Here is a 22,211-nt window from a genome sequence, read left to right as displayed (position 1 = left end):
GGCTGGTGTGGAGTCTCCACTATGATGTGTTCCCCCTGGATAAACGGGCGGTAATTCTTCAATGCCCACACCGTTGCCAGGAGTGCCTTCTCACAATCGTTGAATTTTTCCTCCACAGAGGATAAAGTTTTGCTCGCATAGGAGATTACTTTATTGACCTTATCATGCTTTTGATATAATACTGCCGTCAAGCACGTATTAGAGAACCCCGTCTCCAGGAAGAACTCCTTGTTTCTGACAGGGTAAGCTAGGCAAGGCGCTTGTGAGAGGCTTCCTTTGAGTTGTTTTACTGCCTCCGCTTGTTCTGGACCCCATTCCCACTTGACCCCCCCCTTCAGGAGATGAATCAGGGGTCTGGTGATCTCTGCGTAGCCCTCAATGAACTTTCTGCTGTAATTAGTCAGTCCAAGGAGGCTCCTTAGTTCCCGCAGAGTTGTGGGGTCTTTCAGTTTCTGAAGTGCTTCCACTTTCTTTTCCTGGGGACAGAGACCCTGAGGAGTAATCTCATGCCCCAAGAAATTAACACGGGTTCTACACCACTGTGCTTTCTGAAAGGAAAGTTTTGCTCCGGCGGCCCTCAACTGTGTCAGAACATAACGGATCTCTGCTATGTGTTCCTCCACAGATGAACTTTTGATGAGGACATCATCTACATAAGCCAGGTTACCCCTCGTACCCAGGTCGGGCATGGCCTTATGTAGGAAAATATTGAACTCATTACCGGAGTTAAGGTATCCGAAGGGAGTCCGGGTCCATGTGTACTGCTGGCCCCCAAAGGTAAAAGCCAGCTTGTATTGGTCCTCCCTACTGACAGGCACGGTCCAGTATCCATTGGTCAGGTCTATTGCAGTGAATACCTGTGACCCCTGAATCTGGGCCAGCCCTTGGTCAATGTAGGGAAGAGGCCATCGGGAAGTGTGGACCCGTTTGTTGAGCTCCCTGAGGTCAGCGCAGAGTCTCCACTGGCCGTTTGGCTTCAATATTCCCAGCACCGGATTATTGAAGGTGCTGTGGACTGGACGGATTATTCCCCGGGACTCAAGGTTCTTAATTATTTCAGTAAGGGACTCCATTGATGCGAGAGGCAAGCGATATTGCTTCACAAACACTGGAGTCATGCCAGGGTCCGTGGGGATTGTTGTGGTGTGGATGTCGGTGCGACCACAGTCATATGAGTCTACCGCAAAGAGATCTTGGAAATCCAAGAAAACTTGTTTCAACTTTTGCTTTTGTTCCAGAGTCACACAGGCATCAGCTAGGTTGACTCTCTCTTCCACCATCTGCCTGAAGCCTGGAAAGACTTCTGGTTTGGCTATCTCCGCGGCCTCCTCCAGCTGGGTGGAGAAGTCCCTGGTCAGAGTGCTGATTTGGACCGGAGGCTTCAGGTGGGAAAGGCAGCCCTCATGGACCTGGAAAATCACCTCATCCCTCCTGAAGTCACAGGTCACATCTTCCTTACCATAGGGGCAGGAAGTGCACACCAGGAAGTTCCCCCCATGCCGGGTAAAAATCCTGTCTGGTGTTGCGTTGTCATCACTGTCACTGTCAAAACAGTCCTTGGGGATGGGTCCTAACAGTTCATTTACAAGATCAATGGAGAAATGTCGGTCATCAACCGCCATTCCAATAATGGTGCCTGCGGCTAGAGTAATACTCTTTAAGTCGCTGTTATCCACCTCTATTAGAATGGGGTCATGTTCTATGTTGACTAATGGAGTCGGGTTTACCCCCAACCCTTGCTGTTGGAGAGAAGCATTTAGATGTATGTAAGCATCAGGGTTTTTCAACTCTTGTCCCCTTTTAACTTTCACTTCCAGGGAGAATTGTCGGGTCCTTTCTGGGATGGTGACTTCCTCTTTAACCTGAATTTCAACTGCATAAGGTAGCAATTGAGCTGACCTAAATGCTTTTTCTGGATCATCAAAGCCCATGGGATTATCCGCTAATCGGGACCAAGCTTTGAAGTTTATTAGGTCCAAACTAATGGCAAAGCGATTGAGAATGTCACTGCCTAAGTAAAAGGCGGCAGTGACGTCTCGCACGACCCAACAATTATGGACTATGCTCTTGTTGCCAATGGAGATTTTGAGCATACACCTGCTTGGCAGGAGATGTTTGGAGTCAGGTGCTTCCAGGTCCATTTCCCATTTGTCTATCAGTTTGAAGGTGGGAATGGCTGGATCTTTTGGGAGTTGGCGGAACATGGCTTCGCTGATGAAGCTCTTACCGTTGTTCACACACACTCGAGCGAGAACAGAGTCCTTCCCATCATTTAACTGAACAGAGATGAACAACTGCTCTCCAATTTGCTGAATATCAGCCAGGCTTTGAGCTGATTTCACATCTTTCTGGACTATAGGAGTGGGGGTTTCTGATTGTGGATTAGTATAGAATTTCAGAGTGTTTCCTTCCAGCGTGGAATACCACTTTAGACTGGAAGGAAGGTTGATTTTCAGAAATAGAGAGGACCCCCCATCACCAGTCTGTTGTCCTACTGCTATTACCGTCACGTCTGGAATTTGGTTGTTCTGGAAGTGAAATTCTACTTGGTCAGATTTTTGTTCAACCATGTGGCATGTGCCGTTTAAACTAACATGGTTGACACTCTGTTTTAATTTTATGGGTCGGCTAGTCTGAGTCCAGAGGACCTTGTTTACGCAATCTATTAGGGGTGACAACCTTCTCAGGAGGTCATTCCCTAGTAAACAAGGGGTGCCCTCTGGGGTCACAACTATGACCGGGTGTTTCAACTTATGTCGCCCGATCTTAATGTCCAAGTCTGCCGTCCCCTCGACGGGAATTTCCTTCCCGTCAAAGTTCTGCAGTTGTCCAGGAAGAGAGGTGAGAGGAATTTGGTAATTCTCTCCCCTTCCTGCATTCAGTTTGTCAAAGGCCCTTCTGGACAGAAGGGTAGCTTGAGATCCAGTGTCCACCAGTGCTGAGATTGTACCCTGCCCCTGTACTTGTACCGGGGCATAATATCTTCCCTCCTTCTCCTCAAGGGGGCACAGATAATGTACATTTTTGGACAACTGGTGGGCTAATTTTCTGGTTTTGGACATCGCTAGCGAGGAGATTTGGGCAGAATTCTGTGGAGAGTCTTGGGAATCTGAAAGAAAAAATTTGCAACTGGAGATCAGAGCCATTGTGGGTTCCCCTGGCTCCGTTTCTGGGCCGCCCCCCCCTTTTTGGAGGCAGTCGCCAGGATGGGTTTGAACCAGGGGATTTTCTTGCTGTTGGTTCTGGGATGAGATGGTGGGCGGCGGTAGCTCAGTCTCCACATCTCCCCAGTCTGGATTTGCATCCCTAGGGACCCATTTTTCTTTGGGAGGAGTTCCCCCCTCTCTGAAGGAGAAGATCCTTTTCCCAGGATCCTCTGAGGATCCCTCTCCCTCAAATTGGAAGATCTGTACCTCCTCCTCAAACTGAGTCTGTTTGGGTCTTTTGTTTCTCCTACCCCCCCTCTGCTCCTTAGGAGGCAGACTTTCAGGGGCAAGAGATTTTGTTTCCGGTTCCTGGGTTTCCAGGGGCTGTTTACAAGTGAGGAAGGAAGCTTCCTCCAAGGCTTTACACCCCCCTTCCCTTTGTGCCTCCTCCCTGGGAACCGGTGAGTTATCGGGGTGCTGCCCCCGTCATTGTTCTGGAGCACCAGGTCCAGAGTTGGGTGCGTTCTGCGCCGGCACGCCCATCTGAGGGTTCTGCTGAGCCCTCAGTATGTGACCCAGATCCCGCGCCATGTTTTGAACCTGGCGCTCTAACTGGGAAACCCGCTCAGGCTGATACGGGGCCCTGTTTTCTCCCCTGGGCTGATCCCGGGAAGGGTAGCTGTCCCTTCTTTGGTAGTACCCCTGGTTGGGAAGATTTGGGTACCCCTCCACCCTTGGCCTCCCCTCTCCCGGATTCAGTGGTCTGGGCTCAGGGAATTGGGGAAAGAAGGATGGATGGTTTTGGGGCTGAAAGTCGGGTGGATATCTGGGGAAAAAGTTCTGCCCAGTGTTTGGTAAATTTCTGCCCTCCTGTGGGAAGTTTGGAGGGAAGTTCCCTGGGTTAGGTGCTTGTCTGGATCCCCCCCCTTGGGCTGGAGGAGCCCACACATAACCCAGGATGGGTCTGTTTCCCTTGTAACGGGGACTTACATAATCAGGAGAGCGAGGGACCCCATTTGTGGGGCTGCCTCCCTGGCTCCCTGTCTGTGACTGGCCCGAGGACCTTCTGGGCCTAGCATTATTAGGTGCAGGCAGGTTTTTAGGCCCCCCCATCTCCAAATCCAAAACGGGGGTGACCTTTACCTCTGCCACCTTGGCAGCAGCAGGGGTGGTGTTGGCTTTGGGGTTTTTCTGGGCATTACTTTTGCTATCTACCGGTTTCTGCACCTCATAGATCCGGGTAGCCTGTTCAATGACCCAGTCTAAGGATCTTTTCTCGTGAAAATCCCTCACGAGCTGGGTCATGATGTATTTGGGCAAGGCATGAAAAAATGTATTAACGAATTCTCGACTGTCTGTGCGCACCCTTCTTGTGGTCTGTGCAAAAGCACGCTTTAACTCCTGCACAAATTCTTGTGGGGCCTGATCCTCCCCACATTGCAAATTGTAGGCTGCCTTGCGAGCCTCTTGAGGATTTCTGTGAACAGAAAAATGTTTCAAGATGGCCGCCTTATAGGTGGACCATCTTAAATGATTTTGGTCCTCCAGCCCCGCAAAGAAACTGGAGTATTCCGGGGAGAAGGTCCACTTTACATATTGAATGCAGCTTTGGCTGTCCTTCAAATGGAAAGTCTCCATCATTTGTTCAAACAACTCTAAGTGCTCCCAAACAGAATACTTAGCGTTCTTATGGTAAGGCGTGATGACGCTCCTGATCGCCTTAATCTGCTTTAAGGGGTCCTTGAGCAAGGCCCTTTTTGCCTTATTGGCCTTTTTGGTTCGGGTAACCCTTGTCCATTCTTCGTCGGACTCAGAGGCACTGCTCCCAGAGGTTCCCGTCTGTTCTTCCAGGTTTTCCCGGATTCTGCGAGCCTGGGAATGGCTGGCAGAATGTGGGGACCTGGTCTCCTGTGTCCTGCGCAGTTCAGAGGAGTCTTCAGATTCCTCCTTGCTGTCAGGATTTGATGGGTACCCCCTCCACTGACCTAACTGGGCAGAGGTTTTCAGGATGCCCTTAATGGGCCTACTCTCCTGGGGTTCCCCACTGAACTGTATTGTACTTGGGTGCCCATACCCGGATGCCCACCCCTCCATTCCTGGATGGTACTGGCCTATGAGCCCCATGCTTCTGGCTGGATAGTAATCTGCCATCCCTGTGGCCCTGTGCTCATGTGCGCCAGGGGACATGGGGGTGGCAGAGTCCAGGGACTGAGAGGTATGAGGGCCTCTGGTACTAGGGCTCCTGAGGTTATGCTCCGGAGTTTCCATTTCCCAGCGAACCTCATCTCTATCCGCCCCTGCTCCCTGTTGCAATGCAAGAGCCTGCATTTGTGCCTTCAGTTCCTCAGTTAAGGCCTTACTCGACTCTATCAGTCTCTCCTGCATCGCTACCTGCTGTTGGAGCCTATCATTGTGTTGACAGAGGGCCTCATTTTCCCTCTGTGCTTCCTGGTTGGTCCTGGAGAACTGGGCCAGTCTTTGCTGCAGGAGGGTTACCTCCTGAGCTGTGTCCCTATTGGCCTGCTCCTTTCTTGCTAGAGCATCCTCCACCCTCCTGGTGTGCTCTAGCAAGTTCTGGTTTTCTTTTTGGAGGTCACCCAGTCCCTGGTGGGCCAGGTGATTTTCTTCCATTTTCCTTTTTAAATGGCAGACTTCCTGGCCTAAGGCGTCTCTTTCCTGACTAAGAGCCTGCATTTGTGCCGCCAGGTCGTCCCTTTGCCTTTGGAAGGCACCAGCTTTCTGGCGCTCCTGATCAAACTCTGCCTGGGTATCCAGGTCTTTCAGGATCAGTTTATTGCTCTACTCTTTCTCTCTGTCTAGTTGGATTTGCAGGGTGGCTACCTGCTCTGTGCATGCCCTGTTGAAATTGATCTGTTGCTCCAGCTTTTTCTGGCTCTGCAGTAAGGAGTCCAAACTGTCTTGGTGCTCCTTCTGCAGGGCCAGAAATCTAGTATCCTGTTCTGACTTTTCCTTTTGCAGCACATCCATATCCTCCTTTATTTTAGTAATGTACAGTCTGCTGTCATTTTCTGACTCCTGGCTCCTCTGCAGCCTCTGCTCAGAAGAGTCCAGATCAGATTGGACCTTCTGTAATGCCATCTGTTGCCTATTTGCCAGATTTTGGCTTTCAGCACATCTATCCTGCATGTCTCCCATATATAGGTACAGGTATGCTGCTATCCTGGCGATCTTATTGTGTTCCTCTTTGGCTTTAGGAGCCATATATAGTTCACTCAGGGCCACATGTAAGGGACCCTGATCTCTATATATATCTGACCCTGTTTCAGTGACCTGTTGTGTGATGGCCTGCAACCACACATCCTGGCCCTGTTCGGTCCATTCACCTCTCACAAATAGCTTATGCAAGAGGTGCTCTCTGGCTATTTTCATGTCTACTAAGGTCGTCATTCTAGAGATTGGTCTCTGTCCTGACTTACAGAAGTTAGTATTTTATTTTTGCAGAACAGAACTTTTCTTGGAGTGTCCCTTTTGAGGAATGCTTCACAGCGTAATGCAGCGTGGTGATCCGACCGGGTGTATGTATCCCGTCAGTTAGCACACTGTATTAAGCTGCACAACTGGTAAATCTAACCCAACGTCTCGGCTCGAGCCCCCACTTTGTAAGAGGATTCAATTCAGCACTACAGCCAAGTTAACGCCTAGTCTAGAATACTGAATGAAAACCCTTATTGAGATATCTTTAGGTCCAGTTCATGCGTTCTGGATGACTACCCTTGTATAACACCCCTCTCTTGGAATCCTCCTGACCCCACTGAGCCAAGAAGTAATTCTGTTTTGCAAGTTTAAAAGGTTTATTTGATAATTTACAATGTATATTATATCACGCTTTATAATAAATTAATAATTGAATAGCACACTTAATCTGATATGATAAAGATTGACAACAGAGAATCTGGCACTAGCACACTTCTTTATAATTACTAAGGAGTTGAGATGAAATGGATAAGGTAGCACACTGGTAATTAGGAACAAAAGTATAATGTGGTAGAGGATGCTTTATGTAAGATCAGGTGGATGCAATATTCAATGAATGCAGTACAGAAAATACTCAATATGATTTCAACCAAACAATGTAATCACTTTTCTCTGGCTATTCACTCCCCCCCTCTTTATGCAATGCAAGGGAATGGGAGGAAAGCACACAGTTCTCAGAAATGCAATCAATGTAATCAGTTCAATCCAGCAAGCTTAGACAACAGAAAACAGATAGGAGTTTTGAAATCACAGGCCCAATGCTTTGATATGTGCTAGCAATGGATGAGAATTATGCTGGAAATGCTTTTTAATTCCTTTTCAGAGGTTCAGGATGAGTGGTATCTAGTTAATATTAGTCCAGGCTCACACTAGCAATGATGCAGGGATAGTTAGCAGGTTAAACAAATTTCTGGCAAATGAAATCAGGCAGCAGCAGTTTTTTTACATGTGAAGAAATTGCAAATCGCGGCAAAATTCGCGGATGCGCCGAGCGCTATTACAAAGGAACCGCAGGGACTATCTCTACCGTTTTGGGGTCCTAGGAAAGCCTGGGATCTCAGCTTCCAAATGAAAGTTATTGCAAGTCTCTAGCCCAAACGGTTGCGGAGATATGAGTAATTTAGTAAAGGTCGTTTTTGGTTTTGTAAATTTTAAACGCACACTTTTTCAAAATGACAAATTTTACTAGAAATGACAGGTGACAGATAGGAGGCAGTTCTACTTAGGTTAAATAGATTGAATTAGATGAATTTAAACTAAGAGATGTGTTCTGAGTTTTGCTAAGTACTCACAAGAGATTTTGAACAGGAAAGCGACTTGGTCACGATCTTCAGTCTGGTCAGGTCTTTCCGGATTCTGCTCACAGCGCCTGGTCTGGTCTCGGCTAGGCACAGCACTGCTTTCTCTCTGGTCTGGTCTCTGCTAGGCACAGCACTGCTTTCTCTCTGGTCTGGTCTCTGCTAGGCACAGCACTGCTTTCTCTCTGGTCTGGTCTCTGCTCTGGATAGATTGAAGTCTCTAGTTTGGCTTTCTGGAGTTTGATTGAGGTAAGTATGGATTTTTCCGGCAGGGCTTCCAGCGGCAGATGAAATTGAATGTCTCTATGTGTCCTGACTCTCTGCTTTTATCTGTTTCTTGAGAATGGGTGTGTGTGTTGCATCACTAGACTTGCCCCTCTCATTCGTCATTGGTCAGGCTTCCATTCCTCCGCTTGATTGGCAAACTGAACTGTGAGTCAGATTGATGTCATTTTATGATCTCTTGAAACAACCTCCCTTATCATCTGTGCACCCAAATATATATATGATCAAAATCCATACTTCAGAGTTACACAGTTGTTTGAAATTACATATACATGGTGTGGCTGAATTTAGCCATGTCTATGTCCAAATCTGCTCATTCTCGGAGCTTGCATTCAAAGAGTGTACATAATTGACTTTTTAACTGCTTTTTCAATTTCCGACATGGACCCAACTTTACATACATGTGTGCAGGGGGTAGGGACATTAACTGATGAAGTTTCAGATTTTTAACATGCACACATTTAGAGTAATATCCACTTTTCCGCTAAAACCCCCCTGAACATACCACCGGTCCCTACCACGTCTTAAACTGTGGGCAGAAAAATCACAAGAATTATGGTATCATTTATAAAATTTTCACATGTCCGCACTATGAATTATCCCCCTTTTTATAAAACCATATCCTTGCTGCAGGGGTGTGTCTTTTCAGGTCACATGGTACAGAAACCAGTCTTTCCAGTTTCTGCCAAGCCAGCTTGCTTCTCACAGGCAGTGCCCCTCCCAGCTTCTCCAGGAGGAAGCCACTTTTTACGACGTCTGTAATAAAAACCTTTGCCTGAGTGGAGAGGGCTTTGTTCACTCTCTGGCAGAGCACAGGAAATTCAATTATCAGATAGATGGCATATCCTTAGTGTGGGCAGCAAAAGGAACATTGGCCTGGGAACATAGTTGTGACTCAAGTTTCACTCCTGATGGGATCCGTTGCTAGGCAAAATCAAGTTCCTTAAGCCAGACCTTCAGCTAACTTTTTGTTGCTTTTAAAATAACTTGTAATTTTACACATGCAGCTAGAATGCTGATTCTAAGTGCAAAACTATGACATTTCAACAGTTACAAAGGCATGTGACACCAAACATAGGTCACTCATTTAATTTAACATTTTCGATTTTGGTGGTTTTAAATCCAGTTGCAGTTAGGCTTAAGCTGCTGACTCCATAGCATTTTTGTTATAAGCATTGTTTTTGGGCTCTTCATTTCCCAGATTTTGTAGGCACACAAAACTCCATTCTGCCAAATGTCTGCTGGTGTTCAGTGAATATTTTGCACATGTTGCAAGGTTTGAAATAGGCATTTTGCTTGCCTTCAGAAAAACACACAGTGGGTTTTAAAACGCCGGCTTTTGGATAGTGGTGAGTACTGGTACTGCACCCATTTTTGGGATTTTCTTGGATTAATGCATTCTAAACAGGAATGGTTCTTACATGGTAGTAAATCCTTGCTTAACATTGTTTTGATGGGGCTCCTTACAGTAAGATGGTTATGTGGAACCCCACAAAAAGGGTTGAATCTTTAAAGTGGTCCAATGAGTCACGATTTCAGCAACTTTTTGACATCAGTAAAAGTGGATTTTGTTAACAAAGACCTTTCTTTACCCTGGTGGGTGGCAAGTTAGGTAACCATTTTGGTGTGCGCACAACTGCGCAGCTTTCCTGGATTTCGGCGCACATGTGGGTTTTCCGCCATCTTGAATTTCCTAAGCCCACAGCACCAAATGTTGTAGCAGGGTAGCTTAAACGTGGGTCAGGACACCCTATATCCCTCCCGATGCCTCTCATTGTTGCGGCCATCAACTTTCTTTTCATGTATGGCCGGAATCGCAGTCCTATCAATTCTAAATAAAATATCACCCACTCTCCATTCATCAGTACGTATTGGTGTTATTCGCTATTCTTCCTGGTCTAGCTTTAACCACGCATGTTCTGCCTCTGTCCTTCGCAATGCTCTTAATAAGTCTCTCCATGCCCTGCACTCAGTCTGCATCACTAATGGGTCATGCATGGCATTCATTGCTGTGGGCGTTTGGACATTTTCATAAGTTGCGGGGGCTCTCCTTTTGCTGGGCTGCATGGGGCACATACCAGGGATTGGGTTAACCTCTGGCTGCTTGCATGGGGTAACACCCCTTTGTGGGTGGCGGGGATGTGGGATTTGTAGGTGTATCACAGAAAGTGTGGTTTTTACAAGGGTTGGGGGTAACACAGGACACTTGTATTACCATTTCTCACCTTTTAGGGTCCTCTGGGACATCTTCCAAATCCTCAACCATTCTCCAAAGCTCAAGAATACTTCCGATTCTTCAACATCCTCCCCTTATATTTTGCTACTTAATAAGTGTACATATGGCCCAAAACATCTTTATTATGTATTCCTTCTTCGGGTCAATTGTTGTACATCGCTCCTCTCATGTCAGCGATCCAATCCCGTTAGCACAGTACACATGTATTTGAGCAAGGTAAGAGAACTCATATTTACGCCTGATCCTGTTCTCATAATAATCTACACAGCCCTACTCGAGCTGCTGACACTCCCCGCTCCCCTCCTTCTTCTTCTCACCCCACACACCACACGCTTACTACACCCGTCACTACACAATGCAACAATTCCAAAACACACTTTGAACAATAAGTCAATAAAACACAATTATATACACACAATTATATACACAATGGTGTATACCCTTCCTCCGTCTCTGCTTCGAAACAAGACGTTTTACCTCCTTACGCCCCTTATGCCGGGCAAAGGGATCCAAGGCCTGCCATATAATGGGCCTAGACAACAAAATCACACTTATTTACACGCTGGTTTAGACCCTTCCTCTGTCCCCTTGCCTCATGATGAGGGAATTTTCCCTCCTCACACTTGCTTTTCTCCAGTGGAGGAATACCAGCCCTCCATATACTGGACCTCACCTCTATTTTACCTGCAGCACTGCCTTTCCTCCACACTGGAGGACATCCTATTTCCCTTTGCTTCTCTTTTCCTCAAACTATAATATTTTGACATCACCTTCCCTCTTAACGGAGGAGATCCCTTTCACCACCATGCACACACTCGACTCTATTTGTTTCTCCAGCAAAGGTGCATTTACGTTTTTGCATTCTCCGGAGTACCTCTGATCCAGGGTTCCATCAACGGCCTACACAATCTGGGAGCAGGCAGGCATTCGGACTCACAGCTCCTAATAAACTCTTTAGATCACGCACCGGAGACTGGTCACTGCAGATGGATGCCACACCCCAGGATGTGTGGCTGGGACACCATTGAGTTCCCAGAGTGTCTGGGATCACATTGGTGTCACCAATTTGTAACACGCATAGTAACCCAGAAACCGAGCAATAAAAATAATCCAAAGGCCAAATAATCACTGCACCTCTTTGCAAGGGAAAACAAGGTATATCACGTGCAAATGGTCTCAGACGGTCCTGTAGAACTGAACTGACATTGAGTTTGTCACACATTAATAAATTACAGTTTATATAGTGGAAAATGCAAAATCTAAATACATAGGTTACAATGTAATCATGCTATCCTCATTGGCTGCCATCTATAGAACATGATACTATCCCCCGATAGGGATGATATGGGCACCATTCTTGAGTCTGAATTTCGGAGATTTATTTTCTTTTGGTTATGTGTGTATTTGTAATTCAAATTGGATGACCGCTCTTGAGCGGGGGCAGTAGTGCTGTAAATCTTCACCTGGGACATTGACATCACAAAACCTTATGCTCCATTCTCATGTGTCCTTCAAAGAGCGCATCCCTTCCTGCTCTCCCCACACTCCATTCCCACCAAGTTCCTGTCCTGCAGCTGGATACAACTAGCATTTATCTTTTCGCTGTGGGTTCCTCAGACCTTGGCTTCTCTCCTGGGAAATGGAAAAGGGATTTTTTGGGGAGTGAGCTAAACAGAGGTGCAGCTCTACATCAGGGCCTGTATTCTATTCTGTTCCTTGTGTAGTAGTCTTTAACATCTAAGATAGTGACACTTCTGCCACGTTATGACACTAACCTCTCTTCCACCACAGTACCTTTCTGACTCCATCTTCCACCTATTTCAGCACTCGTCTAAAACCTAACTGGAAACATAACTCCTAACCACAGGACCTATACCACACTGCCCTATCTGCAACCTCTGTAACTGCAACTTTAAAATGTTTGTTGTTCCTTCTGTGTTGCTATTTGTAGGTATCCAATATGTGTCAAACCTAACTAAAAACAGTATATCTGCCTTATCCTGCACAAAACTCGTCCTGCTCACATGGTGCTACATGCTAGTAAGTTTTTCTCAGCCTAAGCCTTTTTGCCCTGCTGGGTTGATGTACGTGCATCCCAACATCCCCAGAGTTGCATGTAAAAAAAATCACCAGTGCAACGATCGATCAGTGTTGGGACCATCAATTGGGGTTATGTATTCAGAGATGAATCCACATGAATAACAAGCAGTGCTAATTCCGGAACAACTATTGTGGCTAAAGAAGGAAGATAGCATTGGATGCGACTGCCACTAATCTCCCAGAGGCCATCTGTTCTTCATCTGCAATTTTATTTACTGATAAGGGACTTTAGGCTGCCCCAATCCGCATTGGTTCAATTTCGCCATGAGTCTCCGGTAGGAATGCCAAAGTGCAAAAGGTGGTTCTAAGGACAGGAGTTTGCTGTTTCTTTCACTCCTGCTTTGGTCCACTCAAATGGTAGTCTATATGGAGTACCATACTGAATAAGGCAGAAAAGGAAGCAGCGCAAGAGACGCTAGACAACTTTTCCATTATTTCTTCATTTATTTTATTTTTATTTGATTGGGTATTCATAATGCACATATACACAATGTTTTTCAGTGAGCCCCCACCTATACACTGTGAAACATGCCTCTTGCAATAAGATTGTTTCTTTAGCTAATGGGTGTGAGTAGTGTATGCTAGTAAGTTTTGTGTGTATCCTAGACCATTATTGATTGTTTTGAAGTACTTTCATGTTTTTGTCTATGAAACGTGTCCTCAAGGGCTGTCGAAAAACACTGGTAACTATCCAAATGTGTATCCAGGGAAGTGAACCAAGCTAGGGCGATCCCACTCATGTGAGTGATCATAAAACTGACTTTGAAATGATCAGTTTGAAATTGATACGGTTGGTTTGAAAAAGTAAACTAGATGGTACAGACATTTAGAAACTCTTTTAACCACCTAGGGGATTTATTGAAATGTTCAGTTGCCAATCTCATGGTTGGATTGAGTACCACAGCACCCCGAGGTGGGGGGGAGGTTAAACCTGCAGTAAGGTGTCATGTGTTCTCGTGAACGGTCTATACGTCAGTGTTTAGGTTCTGAACAGTGACTTTTAACTCATGGACCTACTCCATCCTTTCCTGAGTTAGGTGTGTGCACAATCTGTCAGTGACTAGTCTCATCTGTATTCGTGACCGAGAGATGGCCATGCATAAAAGGTGTATCCCATTCAGTCGCCACTCTGATGCCCAGAGATATCAACTAGTGGATAAGTCACCCCAAGGTAGGCAAACAGCCCAGAATGAAAAAGCCCAGGAGAGAGAAAATCATGACAAGGGCACACATATGTAACAATTTGTGGCTGTGCCAGGTGCCATGCCAAATGAATAACCTGCTTCTTAACACTCTTGCACATCTTTCTTTTTTTGTAGCATTGTGTCAAAACCAAAAACAGCAAGCTAGGATGGATACACCATGCTTGGATGTATGCATAGTGGGAAGGAAATAAAGACCCGAATTGCAAAATATCTTTACACCAAATAAGAAAGCACATATACACAGGAATACTTTGGCAGAGTTTGAAAATGAATGGAAAAATACTTTGGCATGTCAATCGAAAAATATATTTTTTTAAAGTTGTAACTTTACAATCCATAAAAAGGTGAAGTCTGGAAATATTTGGAATGTCATCATTAAGGTGCAACATCTCAGTCCATAGGTCATCAAATGTAAAGGCTACACACAATGGTAATGCCAATGTTAAGGTACCAACACTGAGCCCACTTTAACTAAGTCTGTCACACTGCAAGTGGAACATTCATTTACACTAAACCACTACTTGGTAGGTCATGTCAATCCACGCAATCATCAGAAGCAAACATATCCGTCTTAGCAGTGTACAAAACAACAACATCCTACAACAATGACACCCCAGTACAGCACAGCACAGCACAGCATAATGGTGGCGGCTGACCTGAACGTTGACCCACGTAAACCCTAACTAATGACTGACTGAAACCTCAGATATGCGTAAAATTGACAGGACAGGCAAATAATGATTTTTAAAAAACATATGTGTCTTCTTTCAACATGGAAATATCGGCTAGTTTTATAAGACAGGTGTGGCTAGCAAAATATTACAACATGTTATCTTCTCTTCAGAGAGATCACGGACTTGCTCCCTCACCACAGTCAACCCCTGAGCTAACAAAGTGCCACCTGGCACCTCCAAGTGTACATACACTACATACACTACAGCATGTGGAGCCCACCAGGGAAATAGAAGAGAGCCAGAGCCCATTATTTCAGGCAAAACGATTGCTCTCAATGCCCCCGCATGAAACCTAGTCTTCTAGTAGCACTAATACCCTGTTCTTTCAGTTGGGTGATATTGTATGTAAATATGTTCTCTGTAACGCGCTTTGGTGAAAGCACTATATAAATAACACATTGTTATCATTATCCATTAGCTTCTATATCTGGTGATTGTGGGGCCGGCTTAAAGATCCTTGCTTTTAAGAGGCCTATAACTGGGTGCCAGAGCCATTACTGGCAAGGTTACAGGCGCCCCTCTCTAGAAAGAACATGGCATGATAACCTGTTGTGTGGTTATTTCCCACTTTGAGAGTCCGCAGCCATCACTTTTTGCTCACTGTACTTTGCACAAAGGAGGAATAGCCATTTGCATATCAGTCTTTGTCCCGCCCACAAGGGCAGTCCAGCACTGAAATGCCAGGCAAACCTCCTTTGAAAAAGAGTACCACCAGCGACCCCAGGCACGTGTTTCAGCCTTGTTGGGCCTCATCAGTGAGGTGGAGCTGTGCCTCTCTGAGCACAGTGAGGAAGGGGTCGCCGCCTGGTTTGCCCAGGTAACTTAGTGTGACCATGGTGCAGAGGCCCACTGGGAAATCTCCAGACTTCTCTGTAGGCCAGTCCTACACTGGCTGCTGTGCCTTTGTGCTATGGGCCCGTGACGAGAGCAACAGGCACTTGGAAAGTCATTATGAGTCGGGAGGAGGGAATCTGTGCACAGTTGAGCGACCCGACATTCATCAAAATGCTCAGATAATTGACCTAAATAGGGCATTTTGATTAGAGTACATGTAAAATCATGCCCTTAGTCTCAAATCACTATCTGGGATGACACTTGTCTCTTACTCCATTTCGGCAATAACTTCTCTCTTTGCATTAGGGCAGGTGGGGGTCTTAAACCTTCGGCTTGTCTGATGTTCTGATTACAAATCCAAACAACTCTAGCAACGGGGGTCGTGGTCCAAGGCGTCTGGGGTGACTCAAATTGCAGACCCCTCAAGTAGGCCCATGGAAATGTAATGATTGCAATGACATAGGCAAAAAAAGTTTTCATACAAAATATTAGTTGTTTTCCATAGCGAGAACCAGCTACGTGAGTAGGCTGTCAAGTATTTTTCGAAGGCATTTTGCTTTTTTCATTTTAAAAGTTTTCCTGGGATTTATTTCAAATGTTGTTGTTTGGATATGTGCCTATATATGTAAATGTGTGTGTGTGTGTGTGTGGATTGTACAGTATTTGGATTTTTGCATGGTTTCGTCCTTCGTGAACGGAATCAAAAGCGTGTTCACCGCTTCTCTGGAATGTCTGTGCAGCTTCAAATCTATCATTGTTTATTTACTCAAACAGTTGTATATCCATAAATACATGTCCTAGATATCATGTCATGCAAAAACACTTTGCCCTCTTGACCGTTCCGAAAATCCCCCTTCTTCAACGTCCCTTTGGCGTTCACAATGTCTCGAGGCACAAAGAAATGACCTAGTTACAGAAGCACAGCAAAACGCCATTGTCTTGGTAGTCCCCGCCTCTAAAACCGGGCCACAATCAGTCAAGCACAATGCAGTTGTCAACATCTTTCTCCATCACGGTGGTCCTCGTGGCTAATAATGTGTCACTTAACATGAGACACAAGTCTGGACTTCTAGCGCTGTAGATGGGATTGTATGTCACACGCAGTTCTCTCCACTGAACACACTTGTATTCCCATCGCCTAGGACCTAGAAGTGCAAAGGAGCTACTAAACAATGTATCCGGGCCTGCGATTTTCTACCGTGCAAGGTTTCGTTATCTCGTGCTTTACGGCCTGTGAAGTGCAGATGTGCTCCAGTTTGAAAGATCAGTGCTTCGAGAAGACAGATGTGTGTACGCTGCCACCTCCAGGGACCCGTTCTCTTCTGGCAAATATGTATAACCTCAGGCGTCGACCATGCTGTATGTGATTTTGTAATAAATGAACAATGCCAGTATGAACGCATTTTCCGGTACACCCTTTTTGTTGCTGCTGCACAGTCTGTCGCAGCTTCCAAAAAGATTACTGGTTTCAGAAACACAAAAGGTTTTCTAAAGATGTGCTTAAACGCCAGTTTTTCAACATAAGATTAAGCCACCATGCGATATGTGAAGTCAATTCCCATTCTAATCCTCATCAACAGTCGTGCACCCCTTAATCTATGCCTCGCTATTGATACCTTCGAGTCCACACCATGAGTCTCTACTGTTGTGTTAGTGACCCACGGGCAATGTAGTAATCCACAGCTGCTTCTAACGAGTGCAAAGGTCACATGTCATATAAGAGAGTTCAATGTGAAGGGTTCGAACACTATGAGAGCTTTCACGGGGCCAAATTTACTTGCACAATGTAAAGGGACGTTTGAAAATACAGGATTTACAGGTGGTTAGACCCTCCTTTTCAAGCTTGAACAAAGGAGAGGCATGGAATGGAAGCTTCTTCCAAGGTTAGATTCGGGATTCGTCACTTTTGCATTGTCTACAGAAAAGAAACCCTGCTTAAATTAAGTGATCACATGATATGATTGGTTATTTATAACTCACTTAATACCCAGAGGTTTCTAAGAGCAGACCCGAGGATCAAACCTGTGGTGCCCGTTTCATCTTGCTTCCAAGGTGAGTACATTGCCCCTGAACTATCCTCCCAATGTTGAAATGCAATCTTTTAGGACATTATTGCTGATTCACATGTAATGGAAAACCTCTAAATACCCTCTGTGACAACATTCTGTAATGCCCTTGAAATCTCTGGTTAGCACCTTGTCACAAGCAATCTTCACAGGTGCTTTATTAGGCGGTGTCCCAGGATCCAGTTCATTTATTCCGTCGAACCTGTTTTTCACTCAGGGGCGGATGTGTGTAGGCATGATAGTTTCAGATTGCTTCCAATGCATGTGTGTTAGCATTATAGTGCAGATGTGATTACCACTTTGACCAGTGTATCTTTTGATTGATCAGAATTGCAATAACACAACCAACTATATTACTTATTGACAGTGACCAATGTAGTAGTCCTTCATAACCTTTATTTTTTCCCTAAAGCATTTATTTTCTTGGCCACTGACTCAGACACATGCCAAAGGTTAAGTTGATAGCTATGCTCACATGTCTGATAGTGACTACAGGTTTCTCTTCTAAACCTCAGGGATGAAGAAGCTTGATATATTTTACCACATCCAATACAGCAAGCACATTGTGTAACCTCACCCAGCATGTAGCTTACATTATTTTTAGTAAACATCCGGAAATGACAATTTCAATATTTTGCACTAAATCCAGGGCTGTCACACTGACCATCAACTGTCAATCAAAGTCTTTTTTCCTGCGAGAGCATTGCCCTGTGCTGCCTCCGCTTGCCACCGTAGCTCATCTGTTACAGCAAAGAGGTATTTCCTCTGTCATCTAAAGTAGGAGTTCTTTTACATGAACTGCTGTCCCAAAATGTCCCAAAAAGTCAAACCACTAACAAAATGTGCAGAAGAACTAAGCATATTGCCTTCTGCAACATTTTCAAGAAGGTTTTGAGCTGGTCAATAGAGACTCTAGTGTTTATCTTCATACGTACCTTGAATGATCAAGTTGGTTGAAATTGCATTTTTCTCAAAATGTATCAAGTGTTTTCCACAAGGTGTACAGTGAGTTAATGTCGTCAATTTCAGCATCTTTAAAATATCCAGGCGGCAGCCCTCACTCACAAAATATTTAGGTTCTTACATTAGGCCTTTCTTTAGCAATTCACTTTCTTCAGCCTCAAAAGTGGTAGTATTTGTTCTGTCCTTGACATACTTAAGTCTGGGTCAATGTCTTTATTATCCATAATGTTTAACAGTTCCAAAGAAGCTTCAAAAAGCAATAATGCCGGTTCACGGTACGTCATTGGTGAGATTGGGGAAAATCTCTGGAACATGCAAGTCGGCTTTGATGTTGTAGATTTGGAAATTCATCTGCACTGATTGCTGCTACCACTTCTGTAATTAATGGCAGATTGTTTGGACATATTGCAGAGTGTCAATCATATTTAAAAATCCTAAGCCTCTACTGCAAGGTACTACAAATCAAAACTATGAATGGTCTTCTGTGAACAAAAACACTATTTCAACATCGTACTTATACTTAGCATAAAATGTTTAGAACGTAACTCTACAGGGTAACCACACCAAATGGAGGCCAATTTCAGTGAGAAGTGATTAACACATCTCCAATGCAGTTTCATAGTATTCACCCTTATTTATTTATTTAGGATGATAGGTCTTCACAACCAAAATGTTCAGGCAAAAACTTAAAAAAAAAAAAAGAAAAACAATGATTATTGACATAGCTGTAGTATTTGAATGTGCATGTTTTTTCTGCATCTACACAGAGTCAAAAGATCCAGGATATTTAAATTCAGTATGCTGATTACTTTGATGGGATTTAAAAAAAAATACAAACAATTCTAAATGCATACACTCTTCACAGTTTATAAAACAGAACCTTCTCACTAATGGAACAAACAACCGTGAATGCCATACGAGCAAACCCTGTGATGTGTCGGAAGATGCAGACAAAACACTGCCTGTCCTTGTTTCCTCCTGTGAAAAAGAAATTAAATGGGCCAAGAGAAAGATGCAAGGACATGGGAGGGGGCAATAAGGGTCACTAGGGCTAGACAATACACAATTTTGCATTAGTGGCATGCTTGCTGTTAATTGAAATGGGCAAAGAAACCATCAATGGCATTCTTACACTGCATGCAATGTGCCGCATGGTGTGGTGAAAGCGCTGTCCATCCATTTCCTCCTGTGGCAAAGAAATTAGCTGGGCCCACTGTGATCAGGGGGAAGGGAACAGAGGAGGATAAACAACAATAAACGGTCCTACTTGGCCATGTGAAATTTGGATTGTGCAAATGCATTAACAGGAAGTGCGGGGTGGAGGTGCCGGGCAAGGGTAAAGCATGGGGAGGGGTAAGGGGGATGCAGGAGGGGAGGGGAGGGGTGGTAGATGCTAGGTAAGTGCTACTTGGTACCTCGGGGGGCAAGTGCTAGTTCAGGCCTGGAGGGCAAGTACTAAGGGGGATTGGGTGAGGGTAAGGTAGTGCAAGGAGGGGGGAGGTGGACCCGACTCAGTAATCTGATCAGGGAAGGGTGCCCAAAGACAAGTACAGGGTGCTGAGGCTGACTGGTTGAGGGTGGGCCTGGTCCCAGTATGACTCAGAAGGGACAAGGCAGCCAGTCGTAACAGCAGGGGGACATCAGCAAGGAAGTGGGAGAGGGAAAGAGGAGAAGAAGAGGAAGATCTTGTGGAGCTTCTGGAACTTAAGGAGGTCTGTCTCAAGTCTGAGAAGGGCGGGGAGGACATTCCAGAGGGAGGCTCCTGCCAAAGAAAGAGTTCTACCGCCCGACTCTCTAATTGGAGAAGTGACTGACCTGCAGATAGTTAGAGCTGGAGGACCGAAGGACTCTAGTTGGGCAGTTTTTAGTGAAAGAAAGTTGAATGTAGCATGGTCTCAGGCCCCATAAAGCCTTGTGAATGACGCAGAGGGTCTTGAATGTGATCCTTGCATTCACCGGGAGCCAGTGGAGAGCTTTTAGGAAGTCCTAACATGAGTGATGCGGTGCCTGGGTTTGAGGCCAAGGATAGGCCATGCAGTCCTATTCTGGATTTTTGAAGAGGGCAAAGGGAGGAAAGAGGCAGGGCCAGGGCATGTGGCCAGGGAGGTGAGGCTGCTACCCAATAGTCCCCCCTGGGGTTGGTACTTAGTGGGAGGATTACATGAGTGGGTGGCCCCCTGTCGGACTAGGGACGACCATCAGGAGATAACACGTTTTCCCATTGAAACCCCCACCTTACCTCAAGTTCCCTCCAATTCCCCATTACCTATTACTTCCATGTGCTGAAGTAGCATTTACCAGGTGAGAAAACTAGGACGAGGAAGAGGCCATGAGGAATGATCACTTGTCAGAACCAACAAACATGCCCTAGTTTTCTAGATGCTCCAAATTGCCAGCTGTAATTTAAAACCATTGAGGGAAGAGATGGATGGCATATTCAACCTCAGTCCAGCCCGGACCAAGAACATGGCACAACCTGCACATATCCTGAGTGCAGAAAGGCAGAAGATGTCCTGGAGGGAAGCACACTTGCGGGAGGCCCGCAACTAAGAATACAGACTGGAGGCAAGGCAAGGAACCCGCCAGTAACCAAAGCTCCCGGCATGCAACAAAACCATAGGAAAATGCAGAGAATGGACACAGAAGACCAGAGAAGGTCACAAGAAGCCAGGAGAGCCACTGAAGTTCTTGGGCAACCTGTGAAAAGCCAAACCGTGACAGCAAAGTCCCTACAGGTACACGGTTGGCTAACCTTGGGGCTGGAGAGACCCAGAGAGTGCAAGGGGCTACAAGCAAAGCAGAAAGACAAAATTGAACACAGAAGAGTAATCAAGTCAAGGGGGTTTGGTACCCCTATAGAGAAAGCATACCCCTGCCAGTAACGAAGGGGGATACAAACCGTACAAACCTAAATGACACTCACAGACCTTGGCAGGAGAGTAAGCCAAGGCTGTGGATAGAAGGAAGATCAGGCCAAGAGAGCATTGTGTACAATCATGTGAAGGGGTCTGGGACCCACATAAGGATAACATACCCCAACCAGGAAGAGATGGGAATACACACTTTGCATATAGAGGTGGCATTCACAGACATTGGCAGACTTTGACCCCTATAGGTAAAAGCTCTAATGGGCTAACTTCCCACCACCATCAAAAATAAACCTTCCTACCAAATCTTCAGGAAACATTTAAAAATATAAAGAAAGAGGAGAGAGAGAGAGTCTGGCTGTGCAAATATTAATTATTAAATAGGTGAACATGACAGGAAAATGAAAGGAAAAATGAATAGAAGAGTCAACGTGCATCCCAAGATTGCACACAGATGCAGCAATACAGAGGGAATTCAGTGGAGAAGATAGAGAATGGGGAGGGTGAGAGGAAAAGATAGTGGTAGAAGGACAGAAAATTTCCCCAGTCTTAGAGGGATTCAGATTAAGGGAATGGTTGATCATCCAAGTTTGGATAGCAAGCAGACAGGAAGAAATGTTATCTTGAATAGCAGGAGTGAAGGCAGAGAAGGATAAGAATAGTTGATAATGGTTGAGTGTCCCCATTGTAAAAATGATGAGAAAGACCAAAATAAGAGAAAGTAGAAGCAAAGGGCATAGTGTATTAAGAGAACAAGAGGGGGTCCAATACTGGGCCTTGGTGTACACCATGACGATGATGAAAGGTAGTAAGGAATCACCCACACAATAAGAGAGTTTGTTTGGTTGGATATATGATGGGAAGCACTGATGCAAAATATGATGATTTTGCAATGTTGAATGAGAACCCCAAGTGGAAATGACCTCTGAATTCCCTAGCACCCCAGGGACTAAGAATTGATTGAAGGTGGTTATCTAATTAC

The sequence above is a fragment of the Ambystoma mexicanum genome, chromosome 5q (genome assembly GCF_040938575.1).
Source record: "Ambystoma mexicanum isolate Mex_15411 chromosome 5q, UKY_AmexF1_1, whole genome shotgun sequence".
In the NCBI taxonomy this organism is placed as follows: domain Eukaryota; kingdom Metazoa; phylum Chordata; class Amphibia; order Caudata; family Ambystomatidae; genus Ambystoma; species Ambystoma mexicanum.
This window is presented reverse-complemented; position numbering follows the sequence as displayed.